This window comes from Crotalus tigris, unplaced genomic scaffold (assembly GCF_016545835.1).
Source record: "Crotalus tigris isolate CLP2741 ecotype Arizona unplaced genomic scaffold, ASM1654583v1 scf7180000023639.2272817, whole genome shotgun sequence".
NCBI classification, from domain to species: domain Eukaryota; kingdom Metazoa; phylum Chordata; class Lepidosauria; order Squamata; family Viperidae; genus Crotalus; species Crotalus tigris.
The window spans coordinates 965,571-993,217 of record NW_024100096.1 but is presented as its reverse complement, the minus strand read 5'-3'; the positions used below and the strand labels follow the sequence as shown (position 1 = coordinate 993,217).

The window sequence follows — 27,647 nt, the reverse complement described above, 5'->3', positions numbered from 1 at the left end:
CATCATATGTTCCTTCCAACATTATTATTATTATGGATCATCGCACAGTCAGCCAGATGTTTAGACTGGATTTGGCATTTTGTCTACCTATCGAGTCCTTACCCAGGACTAATAATAATAATAATAATAACCAGAAAAATAATGACAATGAATCATGCCCTTCATCCACGCAGTGACATTGATAGACTTTATCTACCAAGGCAAATAGGTGGGCGTGGAATGCTACAAGTACATCAGATGGTTGAAGAAGAAAAAATGGCTTTGGAAGAATATCTGAAGAACAATGATGAAGATGCACTGAAATTAGTATATCAGGAAGGCTTACTAACTACTGGAGAGACCAAACTGGCCTACAAGAAAGACCAAATGAAGAACAGAATAGAGGCATGGGAAGACAAAGCACTACATGGCCAATACATGAAAAAAATAGCTGGGAAAGCAGATAATAATAAAACCTGGCAATGGCTAAGAGCAGGAAAATTGAAGAAAGAGACCGAGGGACTAATTCTGGCTGCACAAGACCAAACCTTAAGGACAAATGCATACAAAGTCAAAATTGAGAAGACAGCAACAGATAGTAAGTGCCGCCTATGCAAAGAAGCTGAAGAAACAGTGGACCACTTGGTAAGCTGTTGCAAGAAGATTGCACAGACTGATTACAAGCAGCGGCATGACAAAGTAGCAACAATGGTGCATTGGAAGATCTGCAAAAAATATCATTTGCCTGTAAGCAAAAACTGGTGGGATCATAAAATAGAGAAAGTCATAGAAAATGATAAAATTAAACTGCTCTGGGACTTCAGAATTCAAACAGACAAGCACCTGCAACATAACACCCCAGACTTAACAATTGTCGATAAGAAAGACAAAAAAGTCTGGATAGTGGACGTGGCAGTGCCTGGAGATAGCAGAATAGAAGAGAAAGAACTGGAGAAGATAACAAAATACAAAGACCTACAAATAGAAATAGAAAGACTGTGGCAAAAGCAAGCAAGGGTAGTACCAATAGTCATAGGCTCCTTGGGTGCAATCCCAAAACAACTGGAGCACCACTTGAACACCATTGGCATTGACAAATTCGCTATTAGTCAATTGCAAAAGGCGGCCTTACTAGGAACTGCTTCCATCCTGCGACGATATCTGTAATACCATCAAACATCCACATCTGCCTATCCCAGGTCCTGGGTAAGGACTCGATAGGTAGACAAAATGCCAAATCCATTCTGAACATCTGGCTGACTGTGCGATGATTAATAATAATAATAATAATAATAATAATAATAATAATAATAATGATGATGATGATGATGATGATGATGATGATGTAAGTCTCACAGATAAAGTACAAAGAAACAAAAAGCCTTTTTATGACGAAGATTGCTTGACAGGTTGCTTGAAAGTTCAACTGAAAAGAAGAAAAGGCAAAATAATCATCATCATCTTCATCTTCATTATCATCTCAGTAACTTTATCAAAACATAGTACAAAACAAAACAAAAATTTCAGCAACTATATAATTACAAATCACCATAAAACATGCTCAGAACATACAGCCACAGTAACTTAGAACAGTCATAAACTTGGAATTGTCAACTGCATAAGAGTATGGTAGAATAATTAGACTCTACACTAATAAAACATAAAAAATAAAAGTATTTAAATTCTTTTAAAAAGCCATCATATTTCATAGAAGGGGAGGGAGGGAGGGAGGGAGGGAGGGAGGGAGGAAGGAAGGAAGGAAGGAAGGAAGGAAGGAAGGAAGGAAGGAAGGAAAAAAAAGGTAGAGTCACGAGGCCAGTTTCTAAAGGCCTGGAACCTGATAATGAATAATAATATTCATGACTCTGTAATGTAGGGTAGATTCGTGACAGCTGAAATATGATTATTTCATACTTAGACCAGCAATGATTGCATGCTGTGATGATTTAAAGATTTCTGATGCATGGAAAGAGACCATGCTGATAAATGATACTGACATTTTAATATTCTTTTGGTCTTCCACACACAAAAAGAATGTGAATAGGTGGCTTTCAGACCTCTCAATTATGTTTGTGGGTTGATCAGGCACTGTACTTCAAACACTTATTCACAACAACACTCCTTCTTTAGAATACTTTGGGTAACATAAAGATAATAGTATAATTTCTAATTACTGCCATAACATGCTAAAAAGCCACATAACGTTACAAGTTTGAGGAATTGTTCCACAGGAGCTGATTTTGTTAAAAACTCACTTCTTGAAGCATTTTGCACATAATAAACCAAGTAAGATGAGAGGACATAATTTGCTGATTGAATGATAAAGTTCATGATATGGTACTTTTGGATATAAGCTCTGAAGTAAATAATTCCATAATTATTTTCATATTTTGTGTATCTGTTAGAAGGACGTTTTCTAGAAATGGTCTTTTTCTGACTATAAGGTGCAATGTTACCTCAGATTTGAACTAAGCAAATCAATTTCCTATGCTGAAAATACAGGCATCTTACAGTTTTACAATACATGAATTAAATTTGCAGTATGTTAAAAAAAATCAAGCAGGTAGCCATAATCTAATGTTGAAATGTTGGCTGGTGGGGACTAGGCGATCTGCCTTTCCTGCCATTGTGCCTGCCACCCTCTGGAACATCCTTCCTTCTGAGCTTAGGAGGCCCTGACTCTGTTGGCCTTTCGGAAGGCCTTGAAAGTCTGGTTATGTCCCTCATCTGGGTCCCAGCGTCTGAGGTGCCCCCATTTCCTAGTTATGTCGACACCTAAGGATTATAATATCTCTTGACTGCTATTTGAATTTAATTGTTAATTTATTTTTTATTTAACTGTTTCCCTCTTTTTGTGACTGTTCATACCTAGAGTCACTGGTTTGAAATGAACAGCTATACAAATGGAACAAGAGCCCCTCTGAGGGAGATGGGTAGATTAGACATAGGAAATATAAATAAATAAAACAATAAATAAATTGGGATATGGTGACATTTGTTGAAAGACAGCTTTAAGATATGATAAAATTGATGTATATTACAGCAACAATCCTAAGACAAACAGTCTTTCTTTCTTTCTTTCTTTCTTTCTTTCTTTCTTTCTTTCTTTCTTTCTTTCTTTCTCTCTCTCTCTTTCTTTTGCCTTTTTCTTTCTCATTCATTCATTACATTTATACCGCCACCCATCTTTCACCCAACTCTAGGCGATGCTAAAATCAAAAATTAAAAGACATATAAAATCATATTAAAACTATAAAACAAAATTGATTAAAACATTAAAAACAACAAAAACGAAATGATACCAAATAAACCTTCTAACATACAGTTTTCCAGTCTTCTCCCAGAGCTTGGGGAAAAAGCCAGATTTTCAAAGCCTTATGGAAGGCTAAAAAGGGTAGAGGCCTGCCAAACTTCAGGGGGCTGCCATGGAAAAGGCACACATATTGAAGTTATTAAATTAAATTATTAGTAATCAGCTTGGAGCAAGATGAATAAAGAGGAAAGAATGTGGCCTACAAGAACTGTCACTTGCAGAAAACCAACAAAAACTGACAAAAGTGGATAACTGCAAGAAGAGCAGCAAAGAAGGCTGTCTGTCACTGAGGCCACAAGCTAGGACTTATACCATCAACTGAACACAAAGGAAGGCAAGAAAATGCTCTATTGATTTGCAAAAATGTGTGTCAAGGCAATAAAAGAGATGGAAGACTGCATGTGTGTTAAGGATGACGACTGAAGTTTAAAATTCTGAAATGCTAGCAGCAGCACTTTGATGAAATCTTTTAATATCAATTTTTTACACCCACCAATTCCTGATGACTTAGTTAATGCTGGCCCAGCCCTGTGCATTTAGTAATAGTAGTAAAGTTGGAAGGGACCTTGGAGGTCATCTAGTCCAACTCCCTGCTCAGGGAGGAAACCCTATACCATTTTGGACAAATGGCTGTCCAGTCTCTTCTTAAAAACTTCCAGTGTTGGAGCATTTACTGCTTCTGGAGGCAGGCTGTTCCACTGATTAATTGTTCTCACTGTCAGGAAGTTTCTCCTTAGTTCTAGGTTGCTTCTCTCCTTGATTAGTTTCCACCCGTTGCTTCTTGTCCTGCCTTCAGGTGCTTTGGAAAATAGCTTAATTCCCTCTTCTTTATGGCAGCCCCTGAGATATTGGAATACTGCTATCATGTCCCCCCTTGTCCTTCTCTTCGTTAAACTAGACATACCCAATTCTAGCAACCGTTCCTTATATGTTTTAGCCTCCAGTCCCCTAATCATCTTTGTTGCTCTTCTCTGTACTCTTTCTAGAGTCTCAACATCTTTTTACATCGTGGTGACCAAAACTGGATGCAGTATTCCAAGTGTGGCCTTACCAAGGCATTGAAGAGTGGTATTAATACTTCACGTGATCTTGATTCTATCCCTCTGTTAATGCAGCCTAGCACTGTGTTGGCCTTTTTGGCAGCTGCAGCACACTGCTGGCTCATATTTAGGTGATTGTCTACTAGGACTCCGAGGTCCCTCTCACAGTTACTACTATTGAGCATGGTGCCACCTATGCTGTACTTGTGCATTTGGTTTTTCTTGCCTAAATGTAGAACCTTGCTTTTTTCACCTGAAGAGATCGTCAAAGCTATCAGCAGCATGAAGAATTTGAAAGTACCTGGCTTGGACAATCCAGTAGATACCAGGAAACTGAAAAAACTTTGCAACATAGCAGTTGACTGGCTGACAAATTTATTCAGTGCTATGGTGGTCTGTGACCGTGTGCCTGCTTGACTGGGCCATGAATATTAGAGTTCTTGCTTCAAGAATAAAGGCAACCTGCAGATCATTCTAACTATTGACCAATTCACACATAATGTCCTGTCACACACAATGAAAATTTTTGAGTGGATCCTTAATCAATACCTCCATGACATCATTGAATCAATCAGTGTGGTTATGTCAAAGGCTTGAGTGTCAACTATTTTTGTGGCTCGCCTGCTCATGGAGAAGCATAGAGAAAAGAACTAACCTAGTATACCTGGACAATCCTCAACCTAAAAGAAGACTTTTGAACACATTCTGCATCAGCTGAGGTGGTAGGCACTATGTACCATGGTATGCCCAAGCTACTCATAAAATGAGCCCAGATGTTCTACATTAATATCAGAAGCACAGTAAGATGCACTATTGGTTTTTCTAACAGCTTTCCTATGAAAGTTGGTATGCATCAAGGCTCAGCATCAAGAATGTTCATTCTCGTCATGGATATCATCATGCAAGATGTGTATCACAATGTCTGCTGGATTTTGCTCTACTCAAACAGTGTCCTGCTCGCAGCTACCATGATGGAAGAACTGCAGCATGGTGTCAGACTTAGAGTGATTGTCATAGCCAAACTGGTTGCACCACAATATCAAGAAGACCGAGTATCAAGAGACCAGCTCAAGTACCTCCATCATTCAGATCACTGGTGAAGATCTAATAAAAGACAAACTCCTTCCGTTACTCAGGGTCCATCTGCAAAGTAATGGCAGTATTATTGGGGAAGTACACAAGGGTAAATGCAACATGGCTGTGGTGGAAGGAGATTACTGGAATACTCTGTGATAGGCACACGGCAGTTCACTTAAAATTGAAAGCGTATAGAACAGGGGTAGGCAACCTCGGTTCTTTTATGACTCGTGGACTTCAACTCCCAGAATTCCTGAGTCAGCATAGCTGGTATAGAATGATGATTCACCCAGTAGAATTATGTGGTGCCGAGTGCTGTCCAACTACCAAAAGTGCTGAACTACTCTCTACATGCCATGTAGATGCATATGTCCCATTGCTCATTAGGTCTTTCCCTGTTTGACCACACAGCACATGTATTAGACTGCAGCAGATGGGAAAACGTGGGAAAAACACACCGTTGCTTGCATTGCCAACCACTGTTAACACTGATGGCAAATGCCTACTCAGAAGACCAAAACAAAGATGGCAGGACACACTTAACATGGATATGACAATCACTAATTGGGCCCAATTCCTATGTCTGATCACATGAAATGGCACTCAAGTGTGCTGAAAATTGGACGCTGCATCTGCAGGAAAATGTTAGATAAGGTAGCTTTTGTCACCTTTTCTGTACATCTAAGTAACAAAATAGTGAGGGTTCAGTTCAAAGATTCACATCCTTTTGATATTGTTCAGATAAATCAATATAATACATTTATTTTTATGATTAATTTATCAACCATATATTTAAGATTAGTTGTTTAATCTTGATAACTCCCTTGCCTATTTACAATTTGTCTACTTATAATTTTGCATCATTTTCTCTCTCTTTTTTTGCTAGTTTGTCCTCTCTTTTTCTTATTTTTTTTAAAAAATGATTAATTAATTAATAAAATATTAAAGAAAACAAGAAACTACAGCTGGCCCAGAATGCAGCAACTCAAATATATACCCAAGCAACACCTGTCCTTTGAGTACTACACTAGTTACAATTCAATGAGTTGCTGCTACCTTTAAAGTCCCTCATGATTCCGGGCCTGGATAACTGAGGGACCATCTTTTCCTAAGGGCACCTGTCCACAGGGTAAAGTTACTAGATTGAGTCAGAATTGCCATCAATAGAAGCCCAGAACCCTTTTCAATTGCATTCCAACAATGGAATGCAGAAATAATCCTGACAAAGTTATGGAAGAGCCATTAAGAGAAAATAAAAGGCACCTTGATCTTGGGAAGAAGGAAGGTGTGAGAGAAACTCAAAATAGCCCCATCTATTTGGTATAAGTGGGGCAAAGGAAAACATTGGCAGTCTTTTAAAATTCTGTTATTTTATCCTACAACAGTAACACCATTCTTGTAATCCTTGAGATTTCTGTTTCTTGATCTAGCCTTTCTCAAAAGGCTGACAAACATCACAGAATATTGAGAGGCACATGGCTTAATTTATTCCAAACAGTTATAAATTTACTACTGTTCAGCTGAGTTGACAACTGCAATAATAACAAGGATTGTTGTGACTAATTAATTCTTTCTCAAGGACAATTAAATGAAACCTCATTCTTTACATCTCAAACAGTATTCTAAGGAATAGCATGGAAGGAGCGTTGTCTTACCTGAAAGCCTTTTCTCAGCATGATGATGGATAATCCACGGATTGGGTTTCCTGAAGTCCCTTCTACTCAATAGACTAAGTCTGAGAGTTAGCCATGCCTCTTGCCGGGTCATGTTGTCCCAGTTCCGATGAAGGCGAAGCAGCAGCAGACGAAGTCAGACGCGTTGGTTCCCTTACCCCTATCACAGGACCTGACAGTCACTAAAGGGTGGGAGTAGATTATCCATCATCATGCTGAGAAAACGCCTCTTCTCCAGCATGAGGATGGATAATCCATGGATTGGGACATACCAAAGCCCATCTGTCCCTAAAGGGGGGGGGGGGAAACAGGGCATGTGATTCTGCAGACGGCACAACTCTTTGCAACACCTTACGGCCAAAAGAAGCGTCAGCAGACGCAAATTTATCGATCTTGTAGTGACGTATAAACGGGGAGGGCGATGACCAGGTCGCTGCTCTGCAGATCTCCCCGATAGGCACTTGAGTGGCCCAGGCCGCAGAAGTTGCAGCACTGCGGGTGGAATGAGCAGTGATATATGAAGGAATGGGCAAGGACTGAGAATGGTATGCCTTGGCAATACAGGCATTGATCCACCTGCCAATGGTGGACGACAAGATCTTTCAGCCCATAGAAGAAGGATGGAAGGAAATGAAAAGCACCTCCAACTTACGGAAGGCAGCGGTCCGCCTAATATAAATGCGTAACGCTCTGCACACATCTAAAGTGTGCCACTTGCGTTCCAGGTCATGAGACGGCCGAGGACAGAAACTCGGCAACACAACCTCCTGGGAACGATGAAACAAGGTGTTCACCTTGGGGACGAATGTTGGATCTAGCCGAAGGGTCACACAATCCGATATAAAAACGTATAGATCCTCCCTGACAGAGAGCGCTGCCAGTTTGGATATGCGTCTGGTGGAAGTCACAGCCACCAGGAAGGCTATCTTCATGGACAAAAGACTCAGGTCACAAGTCTTAAGGGACTCAAACGGCGACCCAGTAAGGGCCTGAAGCACATATGAAAAATCCCAGGAGGGATGCCTATGAATAGTGGGAGGATTAGTGTTGACTACCCCTTTTATGAAGGAACGGATCATCGGGTGATGAGCTAGAGAGTCTTCACATGAAAGCACCGTGGCGAGGGCCACAACTTGCCTCTTGATGGTGCTTGGAGAGAGATCCATGTCGATCCCATCCAACAGATACTCCAAGATCCGTGGCACCATGAGGGATGACATATCTATATGACGTTTGGAAGCACAAGTAAAGAAGCTTCTCCAAGTGGAGTCATAAATTCTATTGGTCGACGGACGTCTTGAAGCCTGGATCATATCAATAACCCTTGTAGGGTAAGCTTCCTGAATCAGACGTCGCCGCTCAAGTGCCATACGGTTAGCTGGAGCCATTGAGGCTCGGGGTGTTGGAGCACTCTCTGGCTGAGCGCTATGCGGTCTGAAGGTATCCTCCATGGCGTTGACACAGACAGACTCACGAGGTTGGCAAACCACGGGCGCCTCAGCCAATGCGGAGCTATGAAAATGACCTCTGCCCTCTCCCGCAGGATCTTGCGGATAACCGCGGGCAAGAGAGGCAGAGGTGGAAAAGCGTACAGTAGGGCCTGGGGCCACAGAATGTGCAGGGCGTCCACTCCCTCTGTCCCCAGTGATGGAAAACAGGAGAAGAATCTTGGTAGTTGCGAATTCGCTGCTGAAGCGAATAGATCCAGAGCTGGCTGACCGAATCTGCTCGTTATCTCCACAAATAGTGCTGGGTCCAGACGTCACTCGGAGTGGTCTACCATTGCCCTGCTGAGGGCATCCGCCTGTTCATTGATTGCCCCCGAAATGTGGTCCGCCTTGATAGAGGAGAGATTGATCTCTGCCCATGAACATAGCAGTCTAGCCTCCGTCATCAGCGATGCGGACCGGGTGCCCCCTTGATGGTTCACGTGAGCTTTGGCCGCTATGTTGTCCATGAGGACAAGAACGTGCTGACCCCTCACCCTGAGACTGAAATGACGCAATGCCAGGTATATGGCTCTGAGCTCCAGCCAGTTTATATTGTGCTCCAAGTCCTCCCTGGATCAGCGACCCTGAGCTATCTGGGACTGGAGGTGAGCTCCCCATTCGAAGAGACTGGCGTCGGTAGTGAGAACAATCCATGACAGTTCCTTGAACCTGGAGCCCCTGGCTACAGACTGAGACATCCACCATCGAAGCAAATTCGATACTGGAGGTGTCACACTCACTGGCCTGTTGGAGGAGGTCAGCTTTCGCCTCTGAAAGGGAAGGAGGAACCACTACAGGGTCCTTGAATGTAGCCTGGCCCAAGGTACTATGAAAATGCAAGAGATCATCTTGCCTAAGAGTTGGGAGAGAGTAATGAGAGGAACAACCCGGGCGTGTTGTACCTGACGTACCAGAGCCCTGATACTGACCTGATGGTCCGGGGACAGGTAGACCATGCAATGTGTTGTTTCTATCACTGCTCCCAGATGAAGAAGCCGTGTGGATGGAACCAACTGGCTCTTGAGGAAATTCACAGAAAACCCGTGGTTCTGGAGTACCCCGATGGTCAGGGCTACGTCTGAATTTGCTGCCTGAACCAACACCGATTGAATAAGGATGTCGTCCAGGTAGCACTGAATCCAAATGGGGACCATTCTCAGGTGAGCGGCTAGAACCAACAGGATTTTTGTGAATACCCTCGGAGCGGATGACAGGCTGAAGGGAAGCGTTCTGTATTGATAGTGATAGGATCTTTAACAGAATCTGAGAAATCTGTGATGTTGTGGAAGAATTGGAATGTGCAGGTATGCCTCCGTGAGGTCGATCGATGTTAGGAGGTCGTTCCTCCTTATACTGGCCAAGATGGACTGCAACATTTGCATCTTGAATTTTCTGTAAACCAGGTAAGAATTCAACCTTTTCAGATCGAGAATGGCCCTCCATCCTTCCGAGGCCTTCGGTACTACAAAGAGTACCAAATAAAAACCTTGTCCCCTCTGATTGGATGGGACTGGTTCCATGGCTTGTATGTCTATAAGATGAGAAATGGCCTCCTTTATGAGGATTTTTTTGAATGGGTTTGAGGGATTCGGACACTGAATGACTCTCTGGAGTCACTTGTTTCTCCTGAAGGGATGGCCCCCCCATACTTCGAAAGGGCCATTTAGACTGAGATTGTTGCCTGGGTTTGGGACCAAAGCGGTCCGATTGACGGTCTGACCTGGGAGGGAAGAAGCGTTGTGGCTGGGACTATTCAGAGCTGGGAGTGTTGCGAAAGGTCTGTTTGCGATAAAATGGAGTAGATTTGCAGTCCGCCCGCCTGGCTTGGTGGGCTAACACCTTCTTCTTATCCTTGTTTTCCACCAAATAAGGATCAAGAGCTTCTCCAAACAATTGACCACCAGAATAAGGAGCGGTGGCCAAGCGCCATTTGGATTTTAAATCCGCCCGCCATTGTTTCAGCCACAGCAATCGTCGAGTAGAAACATTAGCGGCAATTGCCCTGGCTGAAAATCTGGCAGCATGTAGTGTGACATCGGCCGTGTATTCAGCCGTCGCCAACAATTTACCCAATGTCTGATGGCACCTGATCTTGCAGAATCATGGCTTGAAGCTCTCGAAGCCAAATGATGGAAGGCCTTGAAAAGAAGGAAGCTGAAGTGGAGGCCTTCACTGCCCAGCTGGATGCCTGGTGTGCTCTGCGTAAAGAAAACTCAGATTTTCTGTCATCAGCTTTTAATGCTTCCACCATATCCCCAGGAATGGTGGAGGGAGAAAAAATTGGAGTCAGAGACATGTCCACAGTCGGAACCTCCAGGAGGTTGGTTAAGGATGGGGCAACACTGAAGAGCTTTTTATTGGAGGTGCCTGGAGCAGGAGAGGCACCAAGGTTCGCCCATTGTTTCTTTACTGTATTAACAAAGAAGGGAGGGCATGGTATGTGCCGTTGGGTCACCATGGGTTCAGAAAACAATGGATTTGGTGACTGATTGGTGGAAGGGGTGGGCTGTGTTTCCTGCTCAGGCGCAATTTGGGACGCAGCTGTGGCCTTGGACATAATAGAGTTGAACAGGGTGGGATCAAATAGACCTACAAAGGGAGAGGGTTCCTGATGTGAATCCTCATCTTCTGACTAGGGAGGCTCCCTTGATTCCTCCACATCAGAATATGAGTCTCCATCATGAGAAGATTGATCAGAGGGAATGGAGTAGGCGTAATCTGGGGGTTCAGAATGGTGCTGAGAAGAGGTCGAAGGTTGGGGCCTCTGAAGTGAGGCAATACTTTCCAAAACCTGAGTAAGCATGGATTGTAGCTGCTCCGGCCCAAGAGCTTGAGAAACCTCAGGACAGAGACCAGCAGCAGTGGGAATGAATGTGGCTGAGGGTCCAGGTTGAGGATCAGGTAGGGGACCCCCAGTTAGGATTTGGATTTGGGACCATGGGGCTGATGGACCTTTGTTGGGACATAGTGTCCAGGGACAAAGGCCTGTAGACTTGAGCTGTAGTTGTTATCTGAGGCCCGAATAGAGAGCTCTCAGAGGTAGCAGTAGGATTAATCTCTTTTGGAGTCATTTTTTGGGCTTTAGAAATTTGCCTCTCTAGGGCCTGATGTCTCCTGGCAGCCTCCTTTTCTGCCGCCTTGGACGGAGCCTTGCCAGATAGAGCCTTTGCTTTTGGCTTCAGCTTCCCTGCTGATTCCAATTTTGAAGGTTTGCGCCTCCTTTTACTGGTGGGTGCACAGACAATCTGGGGCTGTTTGTCTTCTGCCATCATGTTGGAGGCCCTTCAGCACAAGTCTGAGAATGGGTCACAATAAGGATAGGAGCTAAGGCCCAATGTGATGACTGCTGGAACTGGTAAAACCAGTATGGGCTCCAGGCAAGGGAGCTAGGGCCTGAAGCAAAAAAATTATACAATACTGGTAAAACCAGTGTAAGCTTCTGAAGGGGTAACTGTGAATCACAGTATAGTAGGAGGCCAGCAATGGGTGAGGCAGCAGTTGCAAGACAAGGCTCTCAGGAGAAATAGTCCAAAGAAATGCCCAGGTGCAACAGTGTATTGCCAGAGGCAATATCAAGTGGATTTGCCTGAGGCAAAGACAAGTGGATGTGCCTGGATTCAAATTGCAGAAGTAGCAGGGCACCAATAATCAGGATAGGGACACACAAAATGGTGGCCGACCACGTGTGAGGTGAGACACTGATGATGACTGCACCAAATGGCTGTTGTCCACGTGTGAGATTTCCAGAGAAACCACGCTAAAGAATAAGACGAGGGAATCTCTTCACTGACACCCCCCGTACCCAGAGAACTCTGGGGAGGAACGCAGACGGCTCTGTAACGAGCCCCAGGCAATCCAAAATGGCAGCTCCGAGCACGCGGAGAGGCCTGGAGGCCAGACGACTCCGGACTGGGGCAGGCAAATTTGCTGTGTTATATATGCCTAAACAACCACCTGAAAACTCCCTCAGCCCTCTTTTTTTTTGTTCAAGAATAAAGGCAGGAGAAAAGGCACGTCTCACTGCCTAAGCAGCTCCTTCGAACCGGGCACCTAAAATGGCGGCCGGCAGCAGCGCGGTGATCCGCAGGTTACAGAGGTCGTCGAGCCGAAGCCCAGCTGATCTGCCAGTGTTCGGGGCCTCTGCGGAGCTCCGCCGATCAGCTGGAGCAATTGGCAATTCTGTGGCTCGGCTGGCTATTAAACAAACAAACAAAGCCTCATGGTTTGAGCAGCCGAAGATACAAGGGGGCTGGAGGGAGAGAAGGGCAGAAGAACAGTTTACACTGAGGCTTGCAAAAGAGAATAAACCAAAAATTTCTACAGAAGAGGAAGGATAATACACGGATGGTAATACAGGGAACAATACAACCTGACTAGCTGAGAGGAACCAACGCGTCTTGCTGGGTGTAAGACTAAATCAGAAATGGGACAACATGACCCGGCAAGAGGCGTGGCTAATTCTCAGACGTAGTCTATTGGGTAGAAGGGACTTCAGGAAACCCAATCCGTGGATTATCCATCCTCATGCTGAAGAAGATAGCAATTCTCCCAAATGACACTATAATATTAGTGACTTAGCAGGGAATCTGTATGACTATGATTATTTAAAACACAAGTCAAGAGAATTCATCATCAAATTAAGAATGAATAATATATTAGGTGTTTCCTAAATTTGCAGGTAGCATTCTCTGCTCCAGCGTGATCAAAATGAGCAAATACAACAGAAGCATATGTCATCATTCTGACAGGATGTCCTGGAGAATTTGTATTAATCTCTCAGTGAAGATTCAGAACATACTTATATACATGGAATAGTTTTATGATCACTCAGACACTTCAGCTTCTTATTCTGAGTGTCTCCTCCTAATGTTACTGTGACCGTGTTTCTTAGTCTCATATTATTCAGTCTAATCCTCAAATTACTGCTTACTCCCAACTATGGAGTGAAGACTGCAGACTGAAAGACAAATATATTTATCTTTCTGTGTTTATCTTTTTATTTAGAAAATATATATGCCTCCACTTCCTTAACTGTTCTTTAATTACCTCAAAGAATCCCTATCAGTCCATGTATTGAACCATTACAGAAATTAAAATGCATAGAATAAAGTAATAAGCCATGAAATCCATTTCTTTATATAGAAAGTGCTTTTTCTAATAAACCTTATAGCATTCTACAGCAATTGCTTTCACGTTGGAAGAATAGAAAAACAACTAAAACAATGTGCTATATCATGCTGGCCTTGTGGTGGCATAATGGGACCAGGTTCTCAAAAGTTACAAGCCATTCTTGCTTTTAATGTGAAATCTACTAATCTAGAATACTGTTTTATAGAAAAGGGGCGTTGTCTTACCTGAACGCCTTTTCTCAGCATGATGATGTAGAATCCACCGGTGGGTAATCTCAGCCTTCCTGCTCAGATGAGACTAAGTCAGAACTTTAGCCACGCCTCCCTCTGGGTGTGTCTTCCCAGTTATTGACAAGGTGAAGCATCTGTGATGAAGTCTGGCGCAATGGCTCCAATATCATGATACCTGCCTAGACTGCCGTGAAGGGAGGGTGTGGATTCTACATCATCATGCTGAGAAAAGGCGTTCAGGTAAGACAATGCCCCTTCTCCAGTATGATGAATGTAGAATCCAGCGGTGGGACATACCAAAGCCGCTCATGTCTATGGGGGGGGAAGTCTAGGCTTGTGTCCCCTGAGAAGAAACTACTTGATGTAGAACCCTCCTACTAAACGAGGCATCCGCTGCTGCAAACCTATCAATCTTGTAATGTCTTACAAATGAGGAAGGGGAGGACCAGGTCGCTACCCTACAGATCTCCTCGACCGATGCCTGAGTGGACCAGGCCGCTCATGCGGCTGCACTGTGTGTCGAGTGAGCAGTGATGTGTGTAGGAACTGGAAGTGACTGAAAGAGATAGGCTCGAGCAATGCATGCTCTGATCCATCTACCAATGGTCGAAGAGGAGACCTTCTGACCCATGGCAGAGGGCTGAAAGGACATGAACAAGGCCTCCGATTTGCGAAAAGCCGAAGTTCGCTTAACATAATGATGCAGAGCCCTGCGCACATCTAACTTATGCCACTGTCTCTCCAGATGATGTGACGGATTAGGACAAAAATCTGAAAGAATCAGATCCTGGGACCTATGAAACCAGGTATTGACTTTTGGAATAAAGAAAGGATCCAATCAAAGGACCACCCTAACCTCGAAAAACGTACACAAATCACTCCTAACTGAGAGTGCAGCCAATTCCGAAATCCACCTAGCCGATGTGATAGCTTTCTTTTAGAGAAACAAAACGAAGTGAACAAGACCTGATGGGCTCAAACGGTGGAGAAGTCAGGGTTTGTAACACCCTAGGTAGGTCCCAAGATGGATAACAATGCACCGCAGGTGGTCTAGCGTTAACCGCCCCTTTCAGAAAATCACTAAATGCCGGGTGTTGCAATAAAGGAACCAGGTTGTCGCAGGTAAGGACCGTTGATAGGGCCGCAACCTGTCTGAGGATGGTGCTAAGTGATAAACCCTTATTCATACCTTCCAAAAGATATTCCAATATGTTTGGAATGGTGACTGATAACGGCCTGAGATGCAGCTTAGCGCACCACGTGCAAAAGTTCTTCCATGTGGCGTCATAAATCCTATTAGTCGAGGGGCGCCTTGAGTCTTGGATCATCAAGATCACCCCGGACGAATAGGATTGCCTAGCTAAACTTTCCCGCTCAAGTGCCAGGCGGCCAACTGGAGCCACTGTGGATCTGGATGTTGAAGATTCCCTTGGCTGAGAGCAACTCGGTCTGGGGGAATCCTCCACGGTGGCGAGAGCGATAGATCCACAAGGTCAGCAAACCACGTACGCCTTGGCCAATGTGGAGCAATTAAGATTATTTCCGCCCGTTCCTGAATCAGTTTGTGAATGGTCGCCTGTGTCAATGGAAGGGGAGGGAAGGCGTAAAGCAGTCCCCCCGGCCACTTGCAGCAGAGAGTGTTCCCTCCACCCCCCCATGCCAGGAACCTGGTGAAAGACCTGGGGAGTTGGGAGTTTATCGGGGAGGCAAAAAGATCCAGTTGTGGATGACCAAATCCGATCGAGATTTCCCTGAACAGTGCTGGATCCAGATGCCACTCCGAGTGGTCGACTGTGACCCTGCTCAGGGAATCTGCTTGTCGATTTGCCTCCCCCAATATGTATTCCGCCCTGATGGAACCCAGATTGGACTCTGCCCACAGACCCAGATCCAAAGCCTCCAGCATGAGCGACCATGACCGGTCCCTCCTTGCTTGTTGACGTGAGCCTTGGCTGATACGTTGTCTGTCAGAATCAGGACGTGTTGTCCCGCCACTAGGGAGGAAAACTGATGGAGTGCCAAGTGCATGGCTCTGAGTTTGAGCCAATTTATATTGTGAGCTAAATCCGACCAGGACCACTGACCCTGTGCCAGATGAGTCTGGAGATGGGCACCCCAACTGAACAGACTGGCGTCTGTGATCAAGGTGAGTCTGAGAGGCTCTTTGAAGATGGTCCCCTTGGTCATTGCGGATGAAGCCCACCACAGAAGAGATAACAGGGTGTGGTGAGGAACCCTCACCCTCCTTGTGGATGAACTGAGGTTCCGTTTCTGGAAGGGGAGGAGAAACCACTGAAGGTTTCTGGAGTGAAGTCTGGCCCACGGAACAATCCCCATGCAAAAAACCATCTTTCCCAGCTGTTGAGACAGCTGGACCAAAGGAACTACTTTCTCTCTCCGAACCTGGTGGACAAGCCTCCAGATGCTGATCCAGTGCTCCTGTGAAAGATAAACCTTGCAAAGATTTGAATCTATTATCGCACCTAGATGAAGGAGGCGCTTTGTAGGAATTGTGTGGCTTTTCTTGAAATTCATGGAAAACCCGTGATCCTGAAGAGTATTGATCATGATTTCCAGGTCTGACTGAGCCGACCTGAAAGAACTAGATTGGACAAGAATATCGTCCAGATAGCATTGTACGCGCACCGGGATCATCCTGAGGTGGGCCGCCAATACTGCCAAATTTTTTGTGAAGACCCTTGGAGCTGAAGAGAGACCAAAGGGAAGAGCCCTGTACTGGTAATGCCGGTGCATGTAACAAAACCGAAGGAATCTGCGGTGTTCCGGGAGGATCGGAATGTGCAAGTATGCTTCCGTCAGATCTATGGAGGAAAGGAAATCCCCTTTCCTGATGCTGGCCAGAATGGACTTTAGGGTCTGCATCTTGAACCTCCTGTAAGTCAAGAAATAATTCAGGCCCTTTAAGTCCAGTATCGCCCTCCATTCCCCCGAGGTTTTGTGTACCATGAACAGAATGGAGTAAAATCCCTCTCCTTTCTGTTCCTGGGGTACTGGCTCTATGGCCCTTATTTCTATCAAATGGGAGATGGCCATGGCTATCAATTCTGCCTTGGTTGTGTTTCTTGATATGGGACACTGTATGAAACAGTCTGGAGGATTTGAGAAGAACTCTAGAGCGAGACTGTGTTTTATGGTCTCTCTGACCCAAGAGTCAGTGGTGGTAACCTCCCAAATGTCGCTGAACAGCGACAAGCGACCACCTATGGGAGAGTTCTCCTTGGCGTCACTTTGTCCGTCTGTAAGGATGGCTCCCACAGCCCCAGAAGGGGCGTTTGGACTGGTATTGGCCCTTGGCTCCAGTGTTCTGGCGGTCCTGTTGATGATCCTGTCTAGGGGGAAAGGATCACGAGCCTCTGGGCCATTCCCAGGACTGCCCAAGCTGAAAGGACTGCCTCCAATCCCAGGTACCACTGGGACGGAAAGTCTGTCTGCAAAAATCCTGCTGGGGCCGCCTATCCAACTTTTTGGAGGGGTGTGCCAGAATCTTACCTTTGTCTTTGCCCTCAATTATGTGCCGTTCAAGGACCGGACCGAATAAATGTGTACCACTGTACATGGCAGTCGACAGACACCACTTAGACTTTAAGCCGGTCCGCCACTGTTTCAGCCACAGTAGTCTGCGAGAGGCAATTGTGGCTGCAATAGATCTAGCAGAGTACCTGGCCCAGTCAAGAGAAGCGTCTGCCATATATTCAGATGCTGCCACTAACTTCCCCAGTGTCTGGTATGTGCGCACCTGGTCAGGAGGAACAAATGCCTGGAGTTCGCGGAGCCACATGATTGATGCCCTTGCTAAAATGGAAGATGAAGTCACCACCTTAATCGCCCATGCCGAGGCCTGGTAAGCTCGGCGGAGGGAGAACTCGACTTCTTGTCCTCCGCCTTCAGAGCCACCGCTATATCCCCTGGAATTGTGGATGTGGAAAAAAATGAAGTTAGTGGAGTGTCCACTGTAGGCACTTCCAAAAGGGAAGAAAATGAAGAAGAAACATGGAAAAGTTTCTTTTCTGTGCTATTGGGAGAAGGTAAGGTGGCCAGAGAGGACCACTGTTTCTCCACCGTAGTGCGAAAGACATTCGGACAAGGAATTTGTTTCTCCTCCACTACCTGCTCTGCAAACAAAGGATTAGACTCCTGGGTAGTGGAGGTGGAAGGTTTGGCTTCCTGTGCCGAAGTGAGGTTGGCCGTAGTACAGGCCTTCATAAGTAGTGACCTGAAAAGGGAAGGATCAAATAGACCAGAAGCTGGCGCTTGTTCTGACGCTGCCTCCTCATCCTCTGACATGGGCATGTTGGCTATCTCGAGGTCCACGGACCCCTCCTCACCTAATTGAGAGGAAGTCTCGGAGATACCGGAACTGGGAACCGTAGCACGTCCCGTTTGAGAAGGAGGCATGGAGGGAGGCGGTGGCGGTTGCAAGGGTCATTGACTCCTAGAGGATGACATAAATTGTGTAAATGCATGGTGCATGAACGCCTGGAACTGATCTGACCATATACCCTGTTGGTCCATAGAACGAACCCCAGCTGCAGTGGGAGTATATGTGGCTTCAGGACCTTGTTGTGTAGTGGAAGATGAGGAGCGAGGGGGACCAACCTGTTCAGTTTCCCCCTGAGGAGACCATGCCCTAGGGGCCTCATGGGAAGGCGCATATGGAGGCTCAAATGGAGAACGGCCCAATGGAACGGGGGGAACCACTTCAGCTTCACTGGACATGAGCCTTTGAGTTTTGGAGAATTCCCTCTCCAGCGTCTGATATCTCCTTGAGGCCTCTCGCTCGGCTGCCTTGGAGAGCTCTTTGGTGGATGTGTGCTTTGTCTTGGCCTTTTTCTCCCCTCCCCGCTTCCAAATCAGCTGATCTGCGCTTTGCTTGTGCGGGGGGAATATCAGAGCCTTGTGATGCCTGGGGCGAGGCACTGTCTGCCATTGCAGTCTGGATATTCCGGGTAGGAGATATCCAGAAATGGGGGGAACCCAAACACGCAGATCTGGTTGTCAGAGAGGGGAAAAACCCATGCCCTGAACAACAACAATGGCAAACAGCCACACAGTTCACTAGAACTGCCTGTCTAGGCCTTGTGGCACAGCGCCAGAAACTAAGTGGAACAGGTGGATTCTAATATAAATTCCTCCTCGCTAAATTAACAGAAGTAACGAAAGGAATGTAACCTGAGCTTCAATGAGTAGTTAGATCAAATAATGCAAATGCAATATGGCGATCGCCCATGTGATTGGTCTTGATAACGCACAGAATTGTCCAGGAATAGCATTAAAATATTTTCCCCCGTTAGAGGCCTGACACAGAAGGCTAAGGTGGCAAATAAAGCAGGCCCAATTGTGCTCTGAGGAACACGAGGTCCCTACAAAATGGCGCCCATGCCTAAAAACGTGTTCAAAATGGCGGCTGCGCCTAAACACACATTCAAAATGGCGGCCGCGCCTGTGCAGTCTGTCTTAAAAAATGGCGTCCATGCCGAGAACTGCGAAGAGAAGGCTACTAGGCCACCTGGAAGGAAAAGGCTTTAAGTGATCTCCCAATATAGTTAAAGCCCTCTTTTCCCCGTTTGTCAAAAAAAAAAACCACTTGCTGTTAAGTCGCACAGCCTCCGCTGCGATCCGAAAATCCGCCTGCTTCAAAGGGAACCTCGTGGCGTCGACAACGATCCGAAAAGGAAGCCCTTCGGTCTGCCCGAGCTCCGAGGAACTCCTAGTCACCGCAAGCCAGCTATTCTGCTGATCCGTGCTCCCGCTGATCAGTTGGATCGGAGCTAAAAGCCCCGCTTCAGAGCGGCTTGTAGTCTGCTCCACAGGAGCCTGTTAGGCTCGTTGAAGCCTAAAAGGCTTGAGCAATATTCCAATAAATTTGTCAATTTGAATCCAAATTTCAATAAAGAATAAATCACAATTAGAGACTTCAATTAGTGAATCAATCTAATTAATTAACCTAGTCTAACTGAGGAGCCAAGAAAATTGCATCCTACTGAGCTGAGACTAAGTCAATAACTGAGAAGACACACCCAGAGGGAGGCGTGGCTAAAGTTCTGATTCAGTCTCTTATCTGAGCAGGAAGGCTGAGATTACCCACCGGTGGTTTCTATATTCATCATGCTGGAGAATAAAGATGGAGTACACTACTTTTTGCTAGTTCCTAGCAGATGAACCAGATGCAAAGTAAATAGCACAAGAAACTGATTCCATCTTCACCCCACTTAAAATACATTTAAATTTTGCATAAAGTTCAAATCAGCTGGCTTCTCCTGAACTCAACAGCTTAATTTAGTGGGAAACCGGATGTTTAATATCACTGCTGTAAACTACAGGAGCTACAAGGGGAAAAAGATTTTTTAGGCCAAGGTTAACAATTGTGACTATTTAGACACAAGGATTTAAGTTTCTAGAGAACATAAGTCCTTGGCAGTGTAAATTAAAACAAACTTACTATAATTCACACCAAAATATACTAACAAAGCCAATTTAATGGAGTGGTTTAATATAATGGAGTAGAAATGACAGACTGAAACTTCTAACCTACTGTTAGGTACAGAAGCTAACTGTGTGGGCCAGTCACTCGGTCTCAGTCCAACTCAACACACACAGCTGTTGCGATAGGGAAATAGAATTGTATAAAATAAAAAAGGATATAAATAAAATAAATGGATATTCTTCTGGCTACCCCAGCTATTTGTCCACTTTAATAAAATTTTTACAAGTCTTTTAGTTTCTATTCCACAAATGAAACTGAGATCTCTGACACAGAAATAGTTCATCTTATTAGATTATACATTGCACAGCCTTGGCAGAACACATAAAATTAAAAAAAAACTATTAAAGTTTTAAATAAGTAAACTATAACTATAAACTATAGTTGTAAACTATATATATAAACTATAATTCAAAAGTCAACTCCTTCTCAAACATACTTGTAATACATTAACAACTTCTATTTATATTATAGTTCAAAAGCATTATTTAGAAACATGTTCCAAATTACCATTGTTCGGAAAAGATAAGAGTCAGGTCAATTTACTCAAAATGTAAAAATAATATTCTTTTAAAATGTTGCCGATGGCAATAGTACATTTGCCAGCAGAGATGCTGGAATGAACCAGGATTTTGTTTCTGGTTTTTAGAAACAAATTACTGGCAATCTATTTACACCACTATTGTGATAATGCTATTTTATCTTATTGCTAAACTGTAATTATAATTATTTACATGAAAAACATCCACTTAAACAAAGAAATATATAATTAAAGAAAGAACAAATATTTTAAACTGGGGAATATTTGCTACTTACAACAGTTAACAAAAAGGAACCCTATTTAAAGAGAAAGATATTTCTCCTTCTCCCCTTTAATAAATCCACAATTTCCCAATTTTAAGGAAGCAATCTTTGTTTGAATGTGTTGCTCAAGAAAAGCATTAAGTGGCTAACTGAATATTTATGTATTATTGTAATTCTCATCTCAAAAATTGATGGTCTCATGAATTCTCTATATACTGAAAAAGGATGTTTCAGTTGCTAAACAGAATCAATTTCAATTCATATACTACATGGGTCTAAAATTACATGTTAGGGTAAGGCAATAATACATACTAAACTAGTTGTTCGTAATTTATACAATAGCAGGGAATAGGAAAATTCCAATTTCTTTGTTTAATTGTAATTTTATTAAGAGGCTTTACGTAAGTAAAAAAGACAAATATGAAGAAAAAGCAAAACTGAAAAAACAAGCAACTTCCAACCTTCTTTTGAACAGTTAGGAACAAACCCTTTATTCTTCCTCCCTCTTGAGATTACAACGTTCCCTCCAGCCCCTTATTTAATCTCTTTTCAATCATCAAATCCATAAATCAGTACCTCGCTACATTTCCCATTTTCAGCATTAAAATTGATAAAAGGTTATCAATCTTCTATCAAAGTACTTATTGTTTTGTCTCAGACCAGTTTTGCCATTTCTGCCACCTTCACAATCCATTCCTCCATTTTGGGAGTTTCAGTATTCCATCAAAGTCTTGCTGCAGTTACCATATATAAAATCAACCTTCCATGAGACTTTTCTGATTGGTTATCCTTAAATTACAATAAAAAGAGTTCTAGTTTTTTCTCTCAATATTATAAATATTTAAAAATATTTGCATCAATGTATAACCTTGTATCCAGTTTTTCTGCCTTTCTCACAAGTCCACCATGCATGGTAAAATGTCCTTTCATGTTTTTCACATTTCCAGCATTGTACCTTTATACACTTTTGATAATTTCTCTGGAGTCATATACGAATGCTATATCATTTAAAACGACCTTGTAAATTATAGCACAGTGTGAATTTCATCCCAGTTATCCATGTTCTCTCCCATTTCTCCATTCTGTGCATTACAACCAAAATTCATAGTCCTTTTTAATCAGGCAGTCCTTAACTTGTTCGCCTTCCATTTCAAATCTAATTTTATAAGATTTAAGAATGTGACACTGATATTAGACGTTGAAAAATATCTGATAGATATCTGATAGCTGTATATCCGTGCTACATTAAAAACACTGCCATCCCTTTGTTTGGTTCTCAGAACAAGAGATTAATAGCAACTGTCACTTGGAGAGTTTTGCAGAGTCCATCTTGGGTGCCAAGGGAACCCTGTTATTAGTCCCTTAAGCTTTAGTTACCCTGCAACTGGATTATTACTGTTTCCTCTACATGGGATTGTCCTTGGTGATCATTCTGAAGTTAGCACAAAAATTCAATTCAATTCAATTCATTGCAGGGTCAGTTTATTTGTAGGAGCATCTATCTCTGGGTAGGTCTTCCCATTCAGCAAAATGTGGCAGGGTCAGCATGCAATGGATCCCATCGCTTCGGTAATGTCATTTAGTGGGACATTAAGAGAAGGATCAGCCTTCTTTCTTGGTCTCCTGCCTTATAGAATCAGTCAATTGATTCTAAAGGCCCAAGTGTCTTAGAATGGCATGGCTCCTCAGATTCAGTGGGACACCAACCTTGCTTGTCTTTAAAAAGTAATTAATATTGGGGAGGGGATTTCCTCACAGCTCTTCTGAAATTGGTATGACCTGTTGCATTATTATTTTTTCTTGGCACTTTAAGTGTTCATATCATGTTGCTCTGGATTATATTTTATGCTTTGTCCTATTATGTGGTTTTGATTAACTTATTGTTAATCAAAATGGAAGAATCACTGAGATAGAACATTCCCTCAGAGGCATAAAATGTATGTGACTTTAATGTTTTGCACAACCATTGTGTACACCAATTCTAATCCACTATTAGCATTAGTCTAATCCATTATGCTGGAGGGAAGATTTCAAATAGAAAACCTATAAATTAAAACAACCTCTGTGAACATGTAATATGATTGCAAGTCTTAGCTTAATGACCTTAGATAAGAATTTCAAAATGCTTAAAAATACCTCCAGAATTAATATGGGCTCTGTTGTTTATATTTGTGTGTGTGACAAAAATGAAAAAAAAAATCAGATCTTTGAATGAGCTCATAGCAGGTAATAATGGAAAACTATTTTAAAATGTTATGTAAATACTTTTTAAATGAAAGTACCAAAAATAATGCTGTTTTGAGAGAAATGAATGGTTAAAGTATTTGGCTGAAATAACTTTTTATAACAATTAGTATCCATTTCTTTCCTTTGTTGACCAGATAATTTTCATCATCCAAATTAGCAACTATTAATCCATATAGACAGAGACTATGGTATGAATGATTTATTTTCCTTGGAAGTTTTTTAGTCTTATCCTGGCAAATAGTACCACATTCTTTGTATTCCATTGAGAATTATCCATGCTTGATTTACACTTATAACTGTATCCTCAATATTGCCAATACCCCACATGCATATTCTTACACTAAGAATATAATGTTTGTGTTACTAGTATTATTATTATTTGGACTGTGGCAGAACATTTTCAGTCCAAGCTGAAAGGTTCTGAAAGCATTCCAATATTTTATGTTAAAAGAATGGGACTCATAGTAGAAAACATTTGAGCTTTAAAGTGTAAAGCCAGGTACTGTATATGATCAACGCTGCCAACACAGTTTTCATCCCAGGAAAGTAGATGGTTAAAGAAGGAAGTCCCAAGCATAACAGCCTCAGAGGAGAGGAAGTCACTCAGCAGAGATGATAAAAAGAGACAAGAGCAATGATCTGAGATAGGGACATTGATATAGAATGGAAATCAGAAGTAAAACTAATGAAACAGAATATTTCTTATGTGATCAAAATTGGTCTAAATTTCAGAAAACACCTCTTACATCACCTTTTCCCACCTTTCTCTTCTGCACTGTCCAAAATCCCAAAGGGATTTTCATTTTTTCCCTGATGATCAAAGATGCCCATCAATGAACTCCAGCACAGATGCACTGCATTGTAAAAAATAAGAACTATACATCGATTTTATTTTTGAGAAATCCTAATAGAGACATGAAATATCAGATGATTGAAGGTGCATAAGATTGTCTTTATCTTCAAAGGAAGGACCTGGGTAAGAACTATATACCAGTCAGTTATCAATATTTGGGAAGCTTCTGGAATAGATCATGAGATAATCGATCTGCAAATAGGCTGAGAAGAGAGTGAATTTGGTGTAACAGTTAAGGCACCAGGCTAAAAAGTGGGAGATCATGGATTCTAATCCTGCCTTGATACAAATCTAGTTGGGTGGCCTTGGAGTAATCATTCTCACACTTTCCTAGGAAGAAGGCAATGGCAAATCACTTCTGAAAATCTTGTAAAAAAATTGCAGGGATTAGTCCAGGAAGATTAGTCCAGGGATTAGTCAGGAATCAACAAACTCAAAGGTACCATAATATATATTTAAGTATGTGTATGTATGTATGTACGTACATGTACATATATGTACACACGCACACACTCATACCTCGGGGTAACTTACAATATTAACAAATAAAACTATATAAATGGAATGTTACAAAACTATTAAAATACAAAATAGGATAGCTAAAAGATGAGGAGGGACAGAGTGGGATCTAATATTAATCTTTAAGTTACCTGCAACATGCTTTGTTGAAATCTAGATGTGTTGCAGCTACATTTTCACAAAAAAATATATAAATATTTACTGATTCTAGTAAATATGCATTGTTCTCAGCAGTCTTTGCCTAATGATCGCAGCTGGGACTGTCACTGCTAAGCAGGTATAGTCATACAATGTATTGCTTAATGACCGCTTTGCTTAGTGATGAAAATTCTTCTCCCAATTAGGGTCGTAACCCAAGAGCCCCTTATTATGCAATAGATATAAACATATTTTCTACATTACATATTTTAACATCAAAAACTGGTTCAGAAGTTTGTTATATTTGGGAAATTCTCATGCTCAGGTTCAGAAAGCTTCTACTAATTTCAGAGATGAAGAAAAGACAGATAATAAAAAGACATGGTGGAAAAAACTATCCTTCAGATAACTCTTTAAATAAGCAGCTAGTATATGCCATTATACATTAGAATATTAGTTTGGAGTTATAGTATTGAGATATGGCAAATTTGCACTTAAAAGTTTTAAATCATATTCTAAATACTGCAGTGAACTTCATCTTATCCTTATCGGTATAATATAAGAATCAATAGTAGAGCCATTGTTACTACTCATTACAGAAGCAGATAAAATTAGAGCCTCCAGTATTTTTCTTCTTCTTCCATAATTTAAATCCATTTTCCTATTTGACTGAATCCTCCCTTACTAAACCATGGGAAGTAATAATTTATAACAAGGGTCAGTGCTGTAAATTACATAGTAACTGACAACAAATTTGGAGGTATGATTGAGAAACAGGAATCCCTGTCATTTGGACCCTCTTTGCTTGTCCAAACAGGTCCAGAGTAACTTTCCAATGCAACTCCTTCCCCCCTTTCTGAAGCTGGGTTTCATCACCAGAAATTATTAATGTCAAGATAAGGGAAATACAAAGGTCTTCACTCCGCTCTCAGGAGGAGTCTGGTAGCACCTTTTCCAAGTAATAAATGTTATTAGAAGGCATAAACTTACCAGACTCCTGATTTTTTGCCATCACAGACTAACATGGCTCTTCTCTTACAATGTCTCCACAACAAATCCTCTGGTCACGAGGATACTTTCCTAGAAACATAAAATTGTGGCTTTGGTTTATACACCTGCAACTTTGATAGATATTCTGGCAGTCTAAACCTATGTTCCACTAAGAGCAGTGGTCTAGATTATTGTACAATACTTAGCTAAACCATAGGATGTTCACTTACAACTCCTCCTTAGTGAGTTTCAAACTCAATGGATAAAATATAAATTTGGACTTCACTCACAAATAGCGTAAAATTGGCCATTTAGCAAATCAATATATGAAGATTTCAATAATTTACATATACTACTACAGTCATGTCAGGAGCACCAGAATGCTTCCCCATTGAAAGGGTTAGCCAGTGCCATTACCATTATGGGTTGCCTCCATTATTTACATAAAATTTACATAAATGCAATTATTTAAAAGTTACATAAGCTACATCAATTCAGATTTAATGAACACATCACTCCACCCCAATGTTTCTAATGAACTCTCTCCTTACAATTCTATTCAAGAAACAAAATCATCCCAGATCTGGCAAGTAGTATAGCCTGTTCTGTTCATTAAAGAGTTTCATCTGGAAGGACCCAGAAAAAAAAAATCTTTCCAAAAAATCTATTTGGAACATCACCTCTCTCCCCCATATCAGATTAGCCCCCAAATAAATCTGTTGGCTTTTTTCAAGGCCTTGAAGTCTTGGTTATGTCACCAGGCTTGTGGGTTGGAATGTCTGGCAGAGCTAATCAATTATGTTGGTTATGTTAAAGATTGCTTGTGGTTTTATCTTGGCTGCCAATTATGTATTTATTATGTTTGTTGATATGCTATATTTGTAACTGGTATTAATTGCCCAGAGTCACAATGATAAGATATGCAGCCATATAATTTGAAATAAACAAATACATCTCAACAACAGAATGTCTTGGCTTCGGTTGTGAGTCATGACTGATTGAAGATGCCTCTGAGAATAAGCAGAGGTGACTCCCACAGGTCTATTCCAACTGGTGGCAGAGCCTTTAATAAGGACACTAAGCCAGCCAATCTTACTTTTTAATCACATTCAGAAATGTTCAAATAACCATCTTATGGATATTAGATATCTATCTAATCTTCAAAATGGTGAAGGGCAAAAAAAAAAAAAGGAATATAAAGTTGGACTATCAGGCGTGGATCAGGCGTGAACTTTTTGTTTGATATTTCTGGTAGGTCTTAATGGATTTTTTGCTGAACCAGTACTGAAAAGATGACGATTTCTGGATAAAAGTTGGGCTATAGGGAGAAAAGTATTAATACACACACACACACACACACACACACACACACAAAGAGAGAGAGAGAGAGAGAGAGAGAGAGAGAGAGAGAGAGAGAGAGAGAGAGAGAGAGAGAGGGAGGATGAATATATCTTGGAGATTGACAGAGATCTCTATGAGGAGTTTAGCAGAGTTTTTATAATTAGACAAATAAGAAGACACAGTAAGAAAACTAAAACTTGATATGGAGGTTTGGGGGAAGCATAAATGGTAAAAATATCATTATTCAAATTGATTTTTCTTTGCATTTTGGCAATAAGAAACATAGAGACTGAAAAGATTAAATACTAAAAACAAATTTAT

At 42.2% G+C, this 27,647-nt stretch overlaps 1 protein-coding gene across 3 annotated transcripts in view; it reads right to left on the bottom strand.

Annotated features, from left to right (window-relative positions):
- Positions 1–27,647, bottom strand: part of SPTLC3 (serine palmitoyltransferase long chain base subunit 3) — a 112,178-nt gene that overhangs the window by 60,167 nt on the left and 24,364 nt on the right. The window contains exon 2 of one of the 3 annotated variants that reach the window (XM_039320475.1): positions 25,986–26,075. The exons of the other annotated variants lie outside the window; for them this stretch is intronic. The gene's annotated coding sequence lies outside the window, so the exon portion shown is untranslated. The remainder of the gene's footprint in view (positions 1–25,985; positions 26,076–27,647) is intronic. 3 annotated transcript variants of the gene reach the window in all.